A 19,147-nucleotide genomic window follows, 5' to 3' on the forward strand; every position below is an offset into this window, starting at 1 on the left:
CAATTCATAGACTTAATGAGAAGAGTTCTATTCATCCTTTCTTCCATTTCCTATTGCACACATTGGCTTTTTTCCAGTGGGAATGAGCATGACCTACTGGAAAGAGCATGGGTTTGGGAGTTAGAGGGCCAGAGTTCTAATCCCAGCTCCCCAGTGTGTCTGCTGTGCGACCTTGGGGAAATCACTTAATGTCTCTGTGCCTCGGTTACATCACCTGTAAACTGAAGATTAATAATCATTAATAATAATAATTATGGTACTTGTTAAGCACTTACTATGTGCCATGCACTGTTCTAGGTGATGGGGGAGATTCAAGTTAATCAGGTTGAACACTGTCTCTGCCCCACATTTGGCTCACACTCTTAATCCTCATTTTTTACAGATAGGTAACTGAGGCACAGAGAAGTCAAGTGACTTGCCCAAAGTCACACAGCAGACGTGGTGGAGTCAAGATTAGAACCCATGACCTTCTGACTCCCAGGCCCGTGCTCTATCCACTAAGCCATACTGCCTCCAACATGGACTGTGTCCAATCCGATTAATTTGTATCTACCCCAGCTATTAGAACATTGCTTGGCACCTAGAAAAGCACTTAAGAATTACCATTAAAAAAAGAGGTAAGGGAATGTCTTCTATGTATTGCTGCAAAAATGTCCACATTCTCTCTCTTGGTATATTCTACAGCACCCTACTCTAATCCAAACCTTCCAAAGTTTCCCCAGTACCTAAAATGTGTTTACAGGCTGAATAAAATGCCTAGCTGACTCATTCAGGAAAACAGAATCTAATCCTGGCTCTGCCACTAGTCTATGGGTGGCTTTGTGCAAATCACTTCTCTGTGCCTCAGTTTCCTCAACTGAAAATGGGGATTAAGACTCCGAGCCCCATGTGAGCTGTGTGACCTTGGGCGAGTCACTTGGATTATGTCCAATATGACTAGCTTTTATCTATTCCAGCGCTTAGTACAGGGCCCAGCACCAACTAAGTATTTAACAAATACTAAAACCAAAACAATAACAAAAATTGCTATATCTCATTTGGATGAGACTTAGTATGAAAGACTATCCTAATTCTAAATTTACTGGGCCAGTGTAAAATGATCCAGGATTGTCCCAGTAGAGCTGTCATGCATGGCCAGCCCAATTAGAAGTCCTAGAGTTCACAGTTCTGAGTAGGAACTTTGCTTTTCATTTACATCACTATTTGAGTGATGCTAAGTTGAAAAATCAAAAGCTTTCCCCTGAGTAGATGTCGACAAAGCCACATGACTATCTTGTTGGGAATCTGATGTCTTTCAGAGTTGAACTTTGGAAGAGGTGGGAGTCAATTAAATTGTGTATTACAATAAGCAATGACAAAGACGAATTAAGATAGCTAGTGGCCCTGTCTCTTGGTTATTCATACGTTACTTTCAGGACATTCTAGGCAGTAAGAATGTTTTGAGGCTTCTGTACTCTCCTGTCTGTCATCTTGTCACATTTTAATGTCAACACTGTGTTCATTAGGGACTTTCCACCCAGGAGGTTTCATCTTTGTGTTTCAATCATTGAAGAGAGAAAATGTCACCATGTCCCTGAAGTTTTTGTATAACATCACACTAGCGGAGCTGTCGTAAAAAGAAGCAAATCTGAACGAGAGCCTTCTTTTTTCTTTGTTGGGGGAGAGGAGGAAATTACACTGTTTTCATTTTATGACACTTAATCGGCCCTGTGATTTCCTCTATCTGTTTTTGTAGAGTACGGAACCATGCATTATAAATAGCGTTCAGGGAGTTCATATTACATTTCAGATTGTCAACTTAAATCAGATTCAAAATTGGGCAAGTCTGATTTGGCAGGAATGATTCTATTCATTCTTTCAATTATATTTATTGAGCGCTTACTGTGTGCAGAGCATTGTACTAACCGCTTGGGAGAGTACAAAAAAAAACAATAAACAGTCACATTTCCTGCCTACAATGGGTTTACAGTCTATAAATGACTCTTCAGGTTAGGTTACCACATCTTGTCTTTAGGGAACATTTATATGAAAGAACACTATGTTCACATAGATATCTGATTATGCTAACAATCATTCTCTATTCAGTTTATCTCCCATCACGAAGTCACAGGAGTCCACAAGTTATCATTCAGGGCAGCTAGTTTATTAAAAAATACTTTAAAATACTCTTCATGTGAGTGCATGTGTGTGGGTCTGTGTGTGGCTATCCTTCAGTTGGAAGATGATGCTGCTGGCGTGAGATTTTATTGGCATATGAGGGGATGGCTGATTAAAATGAGGTGTAGCCGGCAACCTATTCTACATTGTACGGGTGCAAAGATTACTGCAGAGTTGCATTTGTTAACCGGAGTGCTTGGCATTATCTTCCTTCCTCAGCCATGAAGTCACAATATTACTGGAGCTTCTGATCCAAGATAATTACTCCATTTCTGATTGCATAAAAATCCACTGCTCTCTAACTGACTCACTACTTTGAGATATCACTTGTCTGTTCACCTGCTTATGGTGAACCTTCATGGAAAACCAGAAGACCTCCATGGAAGATTCAAGATAAAAATTACCCAAAACATTTCAAGCACTGGTCTTTGGGAATTTATTTTCAAGGTGCTTGTTAAGTGCTTACTATGTGTCAGGCACTGTACTAAGCACTGGGGTAGATATAAACTGATCAGGATGGACACCGTCCACGTTCCAATTGAAGCTCACACTATTAATCCCCATTTCACAGATGAGGTAACTGAGTCATAGAGAAAGCGCTTTTTCTGAAAAGCAAATAGAAGTAATAAAAGGGCACAATCCATTGTATCTCATCCTTCCATATTGATGGGTATTAAAGCAAAGACCGCAATGCTTAGAGCAGACTTACAGGACATCCTCCAGTGAAATGCAATAATAATACTAATGATATTTGTTAAGTGCTTATTATGTGTTCTAAGTGCTGGAAAGTGTTCAGTACTCTCTTCTCTGCTTCTGTTGTACTTCTCAAGCACATCACAATAAGTAGACACTCACTAAATACCATTACGGGCTCCCTGCATACAGTAAGGAGTAGAAGCAGCAGGGCCTAGTGGAAAGAGCACAGGATGGAGAATCAGAGGACCTGGCTTCTAATCCCGGCTCCACCACATACTTGCCATATAACCTTGTGTAAACCACTTAATTTCTCTGTGCCTCAGTTATCTGTAAAATGCGTGAGGCTGAGGGTGGGGTGACTATCAAGGGCTAAAAGGGTACAATTTCAACTCTTAGTTCAGGAATTTGGTCAGCAAAAGTTGGAAGAAAGCCATCAGGTCAATCAGTGGTACTTATTGAGTGCTTACTCTGAGCAGAGCACTAGGCTAAGAACTTGGAGAAGTACTTTAGGGTAAACAAACCCAATTCCTGGGTGCAGAGTACAGTTCTCTGCACACAGTGAGTGCTCAATAAATATGATTGAATGAATGAACTAATAATAATAATAATATTCAATAGTATTTGAGTGCTTACTATGTGCACAGCACTGTACTAAGCACTTGGAATGTACAAATCGGTAACAGATAGAGACAATCCCTGCCCTTCGACGGGCTTACAGTCTAATCGGGGGAGACAGACAAGAACAATGGCAATAAATAGAATCAAGGGGAAGAACATCTCATTAAAACAATAGCAAATAAATAGAATCAAGGTGATGTACATCTCATTAACAAAATAAATAGCGTAATGAAGATATCTACAGTTGAGCAGATGAGTACAGGGCTGAGGGGATAGGATGGGAGAGGGGGATGGTATTTGTTAAGCGCTTACTACATGCCAGACACTGTACTAAGCACTGGGGTGGCACAAGCAAATCAGGTTGGACACAGTCCCTACCTCATGTGGAGCTGACTCAATCCCCATTTTACAGGTGAGGCAACTGAGGCACAGAGATGTTAAATGACTTGCACAAGGTCACACAGCAGACAAGTGGTAGAGATGGGATTAGAATCTATGACCTTCTGACTCCCAGGCAAGTGCTCTATTCACTATGCCATCCCCTATTTTAGCGTATTCACTCCTGCAGGAATATCTTGCAGGGTTTTAGCCTTAATCCTTGGCTTTATAGTCCACCAGCTGTCTCCCAACCTAAAGAGAAGCAGCATGGTCCAGTAGAAGGAGCAGCAGGCTGGGAGTCAGATGACCTGAGTTCTAATCTTGACTCTGTCTGCTTTATGTTCTTGGGCAAGTCACTTAACTTTTCCGACTCACAGTCTCCTCATCTGAAAAATGGGGATTCTATACCTACTCTCCTTCCGACTTAGAGTGTGAGCCACCCTCTATGGGACAGGGACTGTGTCTGACCTGATTATTTTACACCTACCTCAGTGCTTAGTACAGTGCTTGGCCTGTAGTAAGTGCTTATCCAACAAATGCCACAATTTGTCCAAAGAGAGTGTGGGAGGGAAGCAGGAACAGTGGCAGCTTTGGTTCAAACTGAGAAAACGGCATGTTTCACAGGATAGAGTCTGACTGAAACTTTCCAATGGAATTTTTTAGAGCTTAACTTGGTGTCTTGGGGAAAAAATACCTTGAAATATTCAAGGAATTACAATGTGTTATTGAAATGATATTATTGAATCAACTAATCTGAAGATTTTCTTTCAAAGGTCAAAGAAAACCACTACCTCTTCTCCCTGCGGAATCACGTTATTACCTATTCAGACTGGGATTCTGTGTTTGATGCAGGCTAAAGGATGTATTACTTTTTCTGGGTGTAGTCACTTCCTCTGAGCTTCTCTATGTCAGAGTTCTGAAGATTGGCAGCTTATTTCCATCCTTTCTCACCCTCCATAGTAAGGCAAAGAAACCTTGACCAACCACTCAAAAGCTGGGAAGGTTGAAACTAGATCTTGAACCCCGAGTGAATCAGGAACTGTGTCTTATCTAATCACCTTGAATGTTGCTTAGTACAGTACTTAAACACCCAGTAAGTGCTTAATAAATACTACCATTATTATTTTGACCAAAAATAGCCATGACTGGTGCATTTAGGAATCCAAGAACAATCCCTTCCATTAGTGAATGGAGCTCATGTGGTGAAAACAGGTGTAGTAACTAGGCTAAAAGCTTCTTCCTAATAAATGATCTGTTTAAAATTTTTATACTTTTCTTCAGTAGGCAAAAATAAAGCAGATTTATATATAGTTTCCTTCACTTAAAAAAGCACCCCAAATACAGATAAGTTATATAGTAAGATTCACCTCAACGTGTGGCTTAGTGGAAAAAACACAGACGTGCGAGTCAGCAGGACCTGGGTTCTAATCCTGACACTGCGACGTGTTTGCTGTGTGACCCCAGGCAAGTCACTTAACTTCTCTGAGCCTCAATTACCTCATCTGCAAAATGGGGATTAAGAGTATAAGCCCAATGGGAGACAGGGACTGTGTCCAACCTGATTAACTTGTATCTGCTCCCGTGCTTAGGACAGTGCTTGGCACAGCTAAGTAAGCTTAAGTACCATAATCATTATTATTAATATCATTATTATTATTAAATCCCACCATGAAGAGCAAGAGCAAAGCAGTGAAATATTCTGGCAACTGCCTAGATTGTTTTGGTTCTAAGGCAAGATTCTTCTCCCAAAGACATATTTACCAAGGAAGAGAATCACACTGAAGAGGTTACCACAGAGCTTCACTTAATGTCTCTGTATCTTTAATAGATCTGCTGCAGCTGAAAACAGCTATCCATAATGAGCGAACCAGATCGTATCATGTTACTGTAAATAAGTCCTCTAATGAGAAATCTAGGGAAGAATTGAAGACTGAACTTGCCTCGAAACCTAGAGTCTGTCTCCCTGGGGACAGTTGGCTGGGGCATTAAGAGATTTTCATTTGAAATGAAATTACAGGATGGCAAATTGCTGACAGATATATTTCGGGAAAGAGCTCAGTGTTTGTATTTACATACCATCCTCTAAAAGTTTTTTTTTGCCTTTTCTAGCACACTATGGGAGTTTCTTAAAACACACATTTAGCAAATCAAAATGAAGTGTCCACAGTGCAGGGAAGAATGAGCAGTAAAATTGATATATTTGAATTCCACATTAAAATTCAACAATAATCTTTTATTATATGAGTGCACCTCTATCTTTATTAAGTATTTCAATGCCATATAATTAATTTATTAGTAGCAATTAATGTACTGGTGGCAGTATCCTGGAGCAAGGGCTATAACTCAGGAGATCAAGCTTATTAAAAAGCCTACTGTACCTTCATGGCTTTCTAGAAAAGACCATAATTGTACAAAATATTCTAAACCAAGCCCTGTTCTGGCTGGAGTAATATATGAGGTGCTCTTTATGAAAGCACTTGAAAGAGAAAGAATGCAAAAAGTCAGGAAATATATGTGGACAAAGTACAGCAGGAACACATGGTAGCTTTGTATCCAAAGTAGCTTTTTAAAAGGCAGCCTTCCAGTCTAGATGGATAAGAATGAGATTGATAAGGCCAAGTTATTTTTTCCTGCCGCTTCTTAAACTTTATTTATCCATGTAGCACCTTCAATGATGCTTCATTTCTCTTCTCTTCCCTGTGTCAGACTGCCACTGCTCGGGAGAACTAGTTCAGTCTTCATTAGAGAGAGGCTATCCCAGGGGTCTCTTTCCAGACCTTAGTGTTTTCCAACAGAAGACAAGACCGAATGTTTGGAGCTCCTATGGCCTTGACCACAGCCCTGTGATAGACGCTACTGTCTTTACTAGCGTAGCAGGAAAATGGGATCCTTCTTACCGTCTTTTTGGCAGATGTCTCTGGAGAAATAACACAGCTGCCTGCCTTTATGGGCAACTGTCTTAATTCATGTGGGTACAACTCCCTTCCCCCCAGAAAAAAAAATACTTCAATAATAATGGTATTAAGCACTTACTATGTCTCAAGCACTGTTCTAAATGCTGGGGTAGGTATGAGCTAATCAGGTTGGACACAGTTCCTGCCCCACATGAAGCTCACAATCTTAATCCCCATTTTACAGATGAGGTAACGGAGGTTTCGAAAAGTTAAGTGACTTACCCAAGGTCAGCCAGCAGACAAGTGGCAGAGCCAGGATTAGAACACAGGTCCTTCTGACTCCCAGGCCCGGGGGCTATCCACTAGGCCATGCTGCTTCCCCCTAGCTACTCTACAACTTCACACTTGGTAGGGTAGCTAGTCTGCACCTAGAAAAGAGAGATCTTCCCTTCTATTGCCTCCCGATGGAAAAATATATTCCTATATCTTTTTAAGTGCCTTTCTAATTTAGCAATATCCTTATTTTCTCAAGTTTCAGAAATCTAACATGCTCCAAAAGCTTGTGCCCTCCCCCTCCTCTTCCACCCCCATCACCTAAATTTTCATCGGCCCCAAAACCTGGACAATTAACTTTTGTCACCTTAAAAGCCATTCTCATGGCACATTGCTCCAGCTGTTGAAGCATATGTAATTACATCCACCAGAACCAGACCTGGGGCATGCTATTTTCATACAATTTTCATATCACCTTTTTTCATTATTCAAGCCAAGTGAAATTTTAAGGACAGCATGATTAGCCTGAAATTGGAACTATTCAGGGTAAGGCATTGTGTAAAAATGCCGGGACTCTAGTCTACATAGAGCTAAAAAGCCATTGTAAAAAGAAAGTTCAATCAGCATGGCATGCACATTGGTCACATATTCAAGACTGTCATCGTTATAACTTTTCATGAGTCCATATTATGGCTCATTAGTGCTTTTATGGCTTAGTTGTAGTTTAATCTGGGGAAAATAGTGCTACCTATTAAGCTATGTTAAAGATGGATATGGGGCCCTTTCTACTTTTGTCGACTAGAATCAGGGAAGACATATTGGACGAATTTGAACAGTGACTGTATTTGAAAAAAAATATTTCCCTGAGGTACTTTAAGTACATTGGCCTTCGTTCTAAAGATCGCTGTATAAAAGCAGAATAGAAAAAGAGCGATTTTAAAGAGCTTTCATCTTTATATCCTATATCTAAGCTAATATGTATGACATCCATAAACACAGAAAATAGCTTGGACATGTTATATATTAATAATGTGTTCCTTGACTAGTCTTTTCCTCAAAGCCTTCTTAGCAATGTCAGAAATATTCTGTAGTTCCTAGGCTTCCATAAAATGGAATATGATTCATTTTCATTCCTGTGGCTTTTGAATTTTATTACCTCAGGGTTATTTTTAGCAACTGGAAACATTAATTGAGTAAAGTCATGGTGCTTTTTTTATAATTCCAATTCTTACCTGCAGACTCAAGGAAGGACAGTAAAAATCAATCTAACCAAGTCTTACAATACTTTAACTTCTATTTCTTGTCTTTCCAAAAGTCTAAAAACCCTCTTCAAATGTGAATATTGTTACCCAGTACATTTTTGAAGGAAATCATCATGCATTCTTGGTCCATTTATCCAAAGGCAAAATATGGAGCAGGTCACTGATTTGTCCACAGTCACACAGCCAGTCAATAGCAAAGCTTGGACGTGCTATAAATCCAGATGGCAGTGCTGTCTGCTAAAACTAAAAAAAGTCTCATAGAACATCACCTGTTTGTGCCTGATGACCTGCTTATAGGATTCAGACAGTGGGTTGTTTCATGAAATATGAAGTGAAACTTCACTCATATGATTGTTGGTCCAGACCTGGGGATGATTTTGAAAAAAAAAAAAAGGAAAAACCTTTCTACTTTTAAGTGATATCTGAAAGATTTGGTTGATTCCTCACCCCGAGAATACCGCTGTTCATATAGCTGCATATAAATCATACTTAAGATCAAATGGGAGGAAAGGAGGAAAGATCATCAACCCTGGGGGCCTCATCAACCCTGGGGGCCTAGAAAAGCAATCAGCTCAAAAGCTCTGAGGGAAAGCTCATCACATAGCACAACACTAGGGAGGACTGTGGGTGGAATGGGCCATATCAGGATTCCCAAACAGCTGTTGTATGGTGAACTGAAATGGTGATCCCACAAGCAGAGAGGGCAGAATAAATGCTTTACAGACAGGTTGAAGCCCATCCCCTGACAAAATGATTATAGCATGTTGTACTCTCCCAAGTGCTCAGTACAGTGCTCTGCACACAGTAAGCACTCAATAAATATGATTGACTGGCTGAGAGCCTGCAGCAGGCAGACCAGAAGGACTGGGGCAGGAGAGAGGCCGAGTGGCCTAGTAACAAGAGCACAGGCCAGGGTTCTAAACCCAGCTCTGCCTCTTGCCCACTGTGTGACTTTAGGCAAGTCCCTTAATTTTTCTGTGTCTTAGTTTCTTCATCTTTAAAATGGGCTCTTGCCCCTGCTACTAGGTTGTGGGCTCCATGTGGGTCAGGGACTGTTTCTGACTTGATTTTCTTGTATCCATTCCAATGCTTGTCACATATTGTTATTGGAACAGTTTCTCTAATTTAGCTGAGATTTCAGGAAGATCAGTATACTTACAGTGGGCTTGAGAAGTAGTGTGCCCCAGTGGGAAGAGCACAGGCCTGGCAGTCAGTGGACCTGGGTTCTAATCCCAGCTCCACCACTTGTCTGCTTTGGGTAAGTCACTAAACTTCTCTGTGCCTCAGTTACCTCATCTGTGAATTGGGGATTAAGACTATGAGCCCTCTGGGGACAGGGATTGTGTCCATTCTGATTATCTTGTATCTACCCCCAACACTTAGTACAGTGCCAGGTACATAGTAAGCACGTAACCAATACTATTAAAAACAAACAAACAAAAATAGCAACAAGTTCTATCAGTAATAAATGTACATTTGCCATAGGGAGCTTTCCTCCTGTGCACAAGAAGTTCTGTGTTAACACTTTTTTATTCAACATTTCTCAGGATACAGTATGGGATACAGGATTTAATCAAGGGATTTATCCAACTGTTAAGATCATAAAATTAGAGTCTCCACTAGTGAGCTTTATTACCTAATTCTGGCAAGCAAGGCACAGACATATGTGCTTAGCAATTTACATTAACTTTGTATTTCATGTTATTACCTAGGTTACTGATTGTGGATTGCTATAGACAGACTATACTCTATTTTTCTTATTATGTTAATTGGTACTTTGAAAATGAGGCTGATACTTCTCCTTGTCCCTCACTGTCTTTCAGGGGAAAGAGGAAAGGGCAGAGAAGGATTAACTTGGGCAAATAATTATGAAAGAGACAGAGTTTTGCCCTCCCAGTCACACACATGGGCCAACATGTCTGAGTAACCAAGACCTGGCCTGTACACCTACATACATCCATATAAAGAACATATGAGTGATTCTAAAATCATATTTTCTCCAGGAGGCCTTCCTTGACTCAGCCCTAATTTCCCTTATCTGCCCTCCCTTTTGCACTGATTGGGCCTGGTGGCAAGATCACAGGCTTGGGAGTCAGAGGTCATGGGTTCTAATCCTGGCTCTGCCACTTGTCTGCTGTGTGAACTTGGGCAAGTCACTTAATTTTTCTGGGCCTTAGTTACCTCATCTGTAAAATGGGGTTTGAAATTGTGAGCCCCAGGTGGGACAGGGACCGTGTCCAACTTGATTACCTTGTATCTATTTCAGTGCTTAGAACAGTGCTTGGCACATAGTAAGTGCTTAAGAAATACGATAATTACTATTATTCTTATTATTATCCCGGAACCACAGTTCATATGTAGCGATCCTTATCCTCTACTATTTCTCCTGTCATTTATTTTAATGTCTGATCCCCTGTAGACTGTAAGCTCCCTGTTGTAAGGGACTGTGACTATCAATTCTGGTATAATGTACTTTCAAGAGTTTAGGTCAGTGTCCTGCACACAGTAAGTGCTCAGTAAAGACCACTGATTGACCGATTGGTTTAAACCACAACTAATGAAGCAGAGTGCCATAATGGAAAGGGCATGGGCCTGGAAATTAAAGAACCTAGTTTCTATTCTCAGATCCAGCATGTGGCTGCTGTGTGACCTTAGACAAGTAAATTAACTTCTCTGTGCCTCAGTTCCCTCATTTGTTAAAAGGGGATTAAGACTGTGAATCCTATGTGGGACGGGGACTGTGTCCAACCTGATCATTTTGTATCTGCCCCAGGGCTTAGTACTGTGCCTGGCACATAGTAACACAACAAATACCATAAAAAAAGCCCAACTGGAAGCCAGCCACTTGTTGCTTTCTCAATATAGATGGAATGCTAAAGAGTTTTACTCAGAGAATAAGCAGCACTCACTTTACCAATCACAAGATTTTGAGAACTAGAGAGGGAAATTCCTGCAAAGGTCCTCCAAGAGCCTCCTGCGAGTTTGGCTCTACAAACAACCCCTTATTGCTGAGAAAGGTGAGGAAACAGCTCCTTTGCTTATTGGGGAAATGTAGTTTCTACCCCACCACTATTAATGTTGGTATTTGTTAAGCACTTACTATGTGCCTAGCACTGTTCTAAGCGCTGGGGTAGACACAGGGGAATCAGGTTGTCCCACGTGGGGCTCACAGTCTTAATCCCCATTTTACAAAAGAGGTAACTGAGGCACTGAGAAGTTAAGTGACTTGCCCACAGTCACACAGCTGACAAGTGGCCGAGCTGGGATTCGAACCCATGACCTCTGACTCCAAAGCCCGTGCTCTTTCCACTGAGCCACGCTGCTTCTGCCCACCTTCAACAGGGGCCTTAATTGTGTGTTTTGAAATACAACCCAGTTCCAACTAGGGATATTTTGGCCGTCTTGAAATGCAGCACAGTTTATCATCGCCTGAGGTCTGGAGCAGGGAAGGAAAAATAGGTGAGAGGTTCTCGTGGGTAAATGATCTCAGTTCAGGAAATTGAACACTCTTCTGTCACAACATCATATGAAACAGTGTGTGTGCTTTCAGAATGATGTAATGATGTTCAATAGACTGTGAGCTCCTCAAGGGCAGGGATCATGTCTACCAACTCTATTGTACCATGCTTAGTCCAGTGCTATGCACACAATAAATGCTCAATAAATGCGATCGAATGATTAATGTCATATGGAATGAGGGGTAGGTGTGTCCCAAGAGGCATCTGAAGCCAACTGCCGTAATGAAAATATTACTACTACTAATAATAATTACGGTATTTGTTAAGCACTTACTATGTGCACCAGGCACTGTACTAAATGCTGGGGTGGAGGCAAGCAAACCGGGTTGGGCACAGTCCCTGTCTCACGTGGGGCTCACACTCTTAATCCCCATTTTACAGGTGAGGTAACTGAGGCACAGAGAAGTGAAGTGACTTGCCCAAGATCACACACCAGGAATGTGACTGAGTCAGGATTAGAACCCAGGTCAACCTAACTAGAGTTTTCAATGTTTTGGTTTTTTTTTTGTTCCTGGGAGGGATGAGAAATGGGGAGCCTGAAGATTAAGGTCTCATCTCCTCCAAGAAGCCTTCTCTGATTAAGGATTGTCTCTATCTGTTGCCAAATTGTACATTCCAAGAGCTTAGTACAGTGCTCTGCACATAGTAAGCACTCAGTAAATACTATTGAATGAATTAATTAAGCCCTCTTTTTCCTGGTTCCCCCTCCCTTCTGTGTCATCAGTGCACTTGGATCTGTGACCTCTGGGCATTTGAAATTTGCCCCACACCCAACTCCACAGCACTAGGGTACATATCTTCAAATTATATGTTATAAACTATTTATTCATATTAATATACGTTCCCTCCCTCTAGACTGGAAGCTTATTAATGGCAGGGAACTTCTCTGTTAGTCCTGTTGTATCGTACCCTCCCAAGTGCTTAGTTCCCTGCCCTGCACAGTAAGTGCTCAATAAATACCTTCAAGTGATTGATTAATGGGCTGATTCAGTGACTGTCAAATTGGGGAACCTTTTGGATTCCAAGGCAGGACGTGGCCGCCACTGTTTTTTATCATACTTGTCTTAGCTTGTGGAGACACACTTCGGGAGATTGAAAGCACATCAGTCTCGTCCTAAGTTCAGCATGACATCCACTATGAGCAGAATGGCAACTAGAAAGTACAAAGGGATGAATCTGAAGATTTCAGAATAAGCTTTTACCAAACTCATGAGACTTTTGACAAGATTGGTTGTTTTAGAGCAAAGATGGATGCAATCTTTATACATGACGAGCCCTTCCTTGATTTTGAAGGCTGAAATGGGTCTATGCAAATAAAATAAATGAGACTTAAATTTTTCAGCACTAAAATTTGTTTGACTCATAATGATTCCTACCTCTTTTTCCTAGGGTCACATTTATACAGCTGCAAATAACTTATTGACTAAGTTAGAAAAAGATCATAAAAGGCCTTTCATTGGGTGTTGAATTAGGAGCACCCGATTCCCTATTATTCTATATTAACAAAACTAAGTTAAATGAACCAAAGTTCAAATCAAAAGTTTTCCTGTTTTTTGAAGAAATCCAATAAGGTATAATGACTGGCAAATATTTAAACACATTTCCCAATAATGATCAGCTCAAGAACTACAAAGACCATATGCATGTTACCTAATCTGTAAAACTGTGAGCTCTTCGTGGGACAGGGACTGTGCCAAACCTTATTAACTTGTATTTATCCCACTGTTTGGCGCATAGTAAGCACTGACCAAGTATTATTATCATTAATATTATAATTGATAAATACCAAGGTGTGAGGTGGTAGGAATGAGACCTGAAACATGACTTTCTAGAGATCCCTTTGCCAAACTGTAAATTGCCATAATATAGTTTATGTACCCTAATGTAAATGTCAGGTAATGTAATGTAGGGTAAACAAAAAAAGGCGCTCTGAAGGCTACAGGTGCTCAGTAAACATTATTGGTTGACTTGCCGAAGTTCATACAAGAGGTAGAAAAGTAGAAGCCTTAAGGCAGCAGGTCTAGGACTTAGAGAGTCAGGTAGAAGACCTACAATAAATTGAATAAGCTGTGCCTCTCCTTTCAGTGCTTTTTTAAAAAACTGATTTTTCATGGGTACCAGTGTTTATGGAAGAAAATTGGGTGTATTCTGTCTGCAGAGGCTTGGGGGCTAAGGATGAGAGAGGTCCTTGAACAAAATGAGCATGCCATTGTAAAGTGAGCTTAATGACTTTAGAAAAACTTTGCCTATAATTATTTATCCCAGACTAGAGGTGGGGAGGTGCAGGAAGAAACTCGATCCACATAAACCCAACTCCAAGTCCTTCTGATTTGGTAATTATTTCTCACTGGGGAGTTAGGGAGAGAATGAGAAGAGTTATTTTCAACTTTAATAACAACAGTAATAATTATGGTATTTGTTAAGCATTTACTATGTGCCATGCACTAAGTGCTGAAGTAGATTCAAGATAATTGGGTTGGACACAATCTCTGTCCCACATAGGGCTCACTGTCATAAACCCCCATTATTACAGAAGAGTGAACTAAGGCACAGAAAGTTTAATGACTTGGCCAGGGTCACACAGCAGTAAAGTGGTGGAATCAGGATTAGAACCTATGACCCTCTAACTCCCAGGCCTGTGCCCTATTCACTAGGCCATGCTGCTGGCTTCTAACTTTATAACTTTATAACTTTATAACTCAATCAGGTCTGAGCTCCCCAAAGTCACCCCTTCGCCTCTCCCCTCCCCCCACCAACCCTCTCCCCTACTTTCCCATCCTTCTCTGCAGTATCCTCAGAGGAGATCTCCTCCCTCCTCGTAAGTGCCACCCCCTCCACCTGCGCCTCGGACCCCATTCCCTCTCATCTTATTAAAACCATCGCCCCTGCCCTCCTCCCTTCCTTAACTTCTATTTTTAGCCACTCAATCTCCAATGGCTCCTTCCCCGCTGCCTTCAAACATGCCCACGTCTCCCCCATCCTAAAAAAACCCGCTCTTGACCCCACTTCCCCCTCCAGTTATCGCCCTATCTCCCTACTACCCTTCCTTTCCCAAATCCTAGAACGAGTCGTCTACAATAGATGCTTAGAATTCCTTAACTCCCATTCTCTCCTGGACCCCCTCCAATCTGGCTTCCGTCCCCTCCACTCTACCGAGACTGCTCTCTCTAAGGTCACCCATGACCTCCTTCTTGCCAAATCCAATGGCTCCTACTCCATTCTAATCCTCCTTGAGCTCTCTGCTGCCTTTGACACTGTCGACCATCCCCTCCTCCTCCATACCTTATCTCACCTTGGCTTCACGGACTCTGTCCTCTCCTGGTTCTCCTCTTACCTCTCTGGCCGATCATTCTCGGTCTCCTACGCTGGAGCCTCCTCCCCCTCCCATCCTTTAACTGTTGGAGTTCCTCAAGGGTCAGTTCTTGGCCCTCTTCTGTTCTCCATTTACACTCACTCCCTCGGTGAACTCATTCGCTCTCACGGCTTTGACTACCATCTCTACACAGATGACACGCAGATCTACATCTCCGCCCCCGTCCTCTCCCCCTCCCTTCAGGCTCGCATCTCCTCCTGCCTCCAGGACGTCTCCACCTGGATGTCGGCCTGCCACCTAAAACTCAACATGAGCAAGACTGAGCTCCTCATCTTCCCTCCCAAACCCGGTCCTCTCCCAGACTTCTCTATCACTGTGGATGGCACGACCATCCTTCCCGTCTCTCAGGCCCGCAATCTCGGTGTCATCCTTGACTCGTCTCTCTTGTTCACCCCACACATCCTATCCGTTACCAAGACCTGCTGGTTTCACCTTTACAATATCGCCAAGATCCGCCTTTTCCTCTCCACCCAAACGGCTACCTTACTGCTACGGGCTCCTGTTATATCCCGGCTAGACTACTGTGTTACTACTCTCTGATCTCCCTTCCTCCTCTCTCGCCCCGCTCCAGTCTATTCTTCACTCCGCTGCCCGGCTCATCTTCCTGCAGAAACAATCTGGGCATGTCACTCCCCTTCTTAAACAACTCCAGTGGTTGCCTATCAACCTCTGCTCCAAACAAAAACTCCTCACTCTAGGCTTCAAGGCTCTCCATCACCTTGCCCCTTCCTACCTCTCCTCTCTTCTCTCTTTCTACCGCCCACCCCGCACGCTCCGCTCCTCTGCCGCCCACCTCCTCACCGTCCCTCGGTCTCGCCTATCCCGCCGTCGACCCCTGGACCACGTCCTCCCACGGTCCTGGAACGCCCTCCCTCCTCACCTCCGCCAAACTGATTCTCTTCCCCTCTTCAAAACCCTACTTAAAACTCACCTCCTCCAAGAGGCCTTCCCAGACTGAGCTCCTCTTCTCCCTCTACTCCCTCGACCACGCCCCCCCTTACCTCTCCTCAGCTAAACCCTCTTTTCCCCCTTTCCCTCTGCTCCTCCACCTCTTCCTTCCCATCCCCACAGCACTGTACTCGTCCGCTCAACTGTATATATTTCCATTACCCTATTTATTTTGTTAATGAATTGTACATTGCCTTGATTCTATTTAGTTGCCATTGTTTTTACGAGATGTTCTTCCCCTTGACTCTATTTATTGCCATTGTTCTCGTCTGTCCGTCTCCCCTGATTAGACTGTAAGCCCGTCTAACAGCAGGGACTGTCTCTATCTCTTGCTGACTTGTTCATTCCAAGCGCTTAGTACAGTGCTCTGCACATAGTAAGCACTCAATAAATACTATTGAATGAATGAATGAATACTTCAGAAGTTATATATAGCTATTTGGGATTTTTAATTCTTGAGCATACTAACCAAATATCACAATGGAATGTTTTAGTGTGCTAATAACTGACTATAGCATATTGGGGCAATTCAAGCAATTCCACATAGTATGTTTGTGAATGATTTAGAAGCCATTATGGACTATCCCTCTCCATAAGAAAGGCAGCTGTTAATGGGAGTTTGTTCACCTGATGAAAATTTTAAAAAAACCCACAAAAAATTCAGAATTGTACACTAGAATTTCTCAAAAGATTTATTAAGGAAAGTAGTTATTTCAAGAGGCATTTATTTCTTCCCTACATTAGGCCACCAGATGGTACCTCTCCTCAGCTCCAGTGGCTTGCGGATTAGTTCTAACTGAAGCATCAACTCTTACTTCAAGGATACTATGAAGGTACCATATCTCCTTGCCTTTCTAAACCCTCTAGATCATGAATTTAGAGGGCACTGCATTATGTGCTATTGTTTTTTATGGAGCAAAAATCAATACAGACAGATCTTCAGAGAAAAATATCACCCATGGAGAAGAGATTCTTGAAGTTTTTTTTATCACTTATGCAAAATCTGAGCTTAAATCCCCAAACTAAAGAGTGATACATTTTAGAAAGTCATATGGCAGGGAAGACATTCAGTGCTGGGAGTAATTTTGCAATATTTTGCTGTCTTGTGGATGATGCAGCTAATATGTTTAGGGAATGCTTCTGTGCATGAAACTGAGCTTTAACTACTGTCTATAAACACCTGCCCACAAATCTTTTATTCATCTATTAAGACCTGAGACCCAATGGATAAGTACAAACTAATTTGAATGGCTACTGCAGAAACATTAATACTTAATTTAATCCTTTAATCTTCTTAGAGCTGAGCTGAATATGCTTTTTTTTAATGGTACTTGCTAAGCACTAACTATGCGCCAGGCACTGTTCTAAGCTCTGGGGTAGATACAAAATAATTAGATTGGACCCAATCCATATCTCTCATGGGGTTCACTGTCTTAATCCCCATTTTACAGATGAGGTAACTGAGGCCCAGGGAAGTTAACTGATTTGCCCAACGTCACACAGAAGAGAGGTGGCGGAGCCTGGATCCCAGGTCCTTCTGGCTCCCAGGCCTGTCCTCTCTCCAGTAGGCCATGATCTTTCTCAATATGGTTGACTGCATCCAATCACTCCAGTTTAGTCTATGTTTCTCCACTCCTCGAGAACCTCCAGTGGTTTCCCATCCACCTCCACATCAAACAGAAAACTCCTTACTATAGGCTTGAAAGCAGACAATCACCTCGGCCCCTCCTACCTTTCCTCACTGCTTTCTTACTATAACCCAGCCCAGACATCATTCTGCAAGCATCCTCTTTCTTCAAAAAATTCTGATGTTTGCCCAAATGTCAAGCAGAAACGCCTCACTGTATCCCTTAAGGCACTCAAATGGCTCTCTTACCTTTCCTTACTCCTCTCCCACTTCAATTTAGCCTATACATTTTGCCCCTATAACTCCAAAGTACTTACTGTGCTTCATTTTTCACTTCTCACCATCGACCCCCTGCCTCAGCCTCTCTTGCCTGAAATTTCCTCCTCCTTCATATAATAATAATGATAATGGTGGAATTTGTTAAGCCCTTACTATGTGCCATTACTCCCCTGTCCCTCACAACACTTATATACCTACACTTATAATTTAGTTGCTTCCCCTACTCACAGTTTATTTCATTACCTGTCCCCTCTGGAAGACTGTAAGCTCCTTATAGGCAGGGATCATGTCTACCAACATTCCTGCATAATACTCTCCTAAATGTTTAGTAGAGTACTGTGCACACCATAAGCACTCAGTAATTAGCCCTGATTGATTGTGGCAGCATAAATGTCACTCTACATTGAACTGGGAAAGGAGACACGGTACAAGTCAGACTAAAAGAACAGGAGGCTTGGGCAAACAGGAAAAGCCGGAACTCAGTGACCCAAGTGATCGCCAAGATAGAAGTTTGGTGTAGAGGTTGTTACCCACAAGAGTATTTTGTCATGTAAAAGAAATAAAAGGCCTTAAAAAAAAATAAAATAAATGTTGGTATTTGTTAAGCGCTTACTATGTGCAGAACACTGTTCTAAGCGCTGGGGTAAACACAGGGGAATCAGGTTGTCCCACGTGGGGCTCACAGTCTTAATCCCCATTTTACAGATGAGGGAACTGAGGCACAGAGAAGTTAAGTGACTTGCCCACAGTCACACAGCTGACAAGTGGCAGAGCTGGGATTCGAACTCATGAGCCCTGACTCCAAAGCCCGTACTCTTTCCACTGCGCCACGCTGCTTTAGAATGATACATCTTTGAAGACTAAAGATCTGTCGCCCTCCTCCCACGATCAGTGTTATTTATTGAATGTTAACTTTGTGCAGACCTCTATGCTAAGAGCTTGGGGGAGAATGATACAGTTGTGAGACACAAAATTTCAAAACTGTATATATCTTTAGTAGAATATCTGTGTCCTGTCACACTCTGTATGTGCAACAGAGAGGGTTATTCATCAATGGTAATTATAATTCCACAGTGAGGGTTGCCAGATGTTTAATAACAATAATAATATTAACAATAATTGTG

The sequence above is a fragment of the Ornithorhynchus anatinus genome, chromosome 7, assembly GCF_004115215.2.
Source record: "Ornithorhynchus anatinus isolate Pmale09 chromosome 7, mOrnAna1.pri.v4, whole genome shotgun sequence".
NCBI classification, from domain to species: Eukaryota; Metazoa; Chordata; class Mammalia; order Monotremata; family Ornithorhynchidae; genus Ornithorhynchus; species Ornithorhynchus anatinus.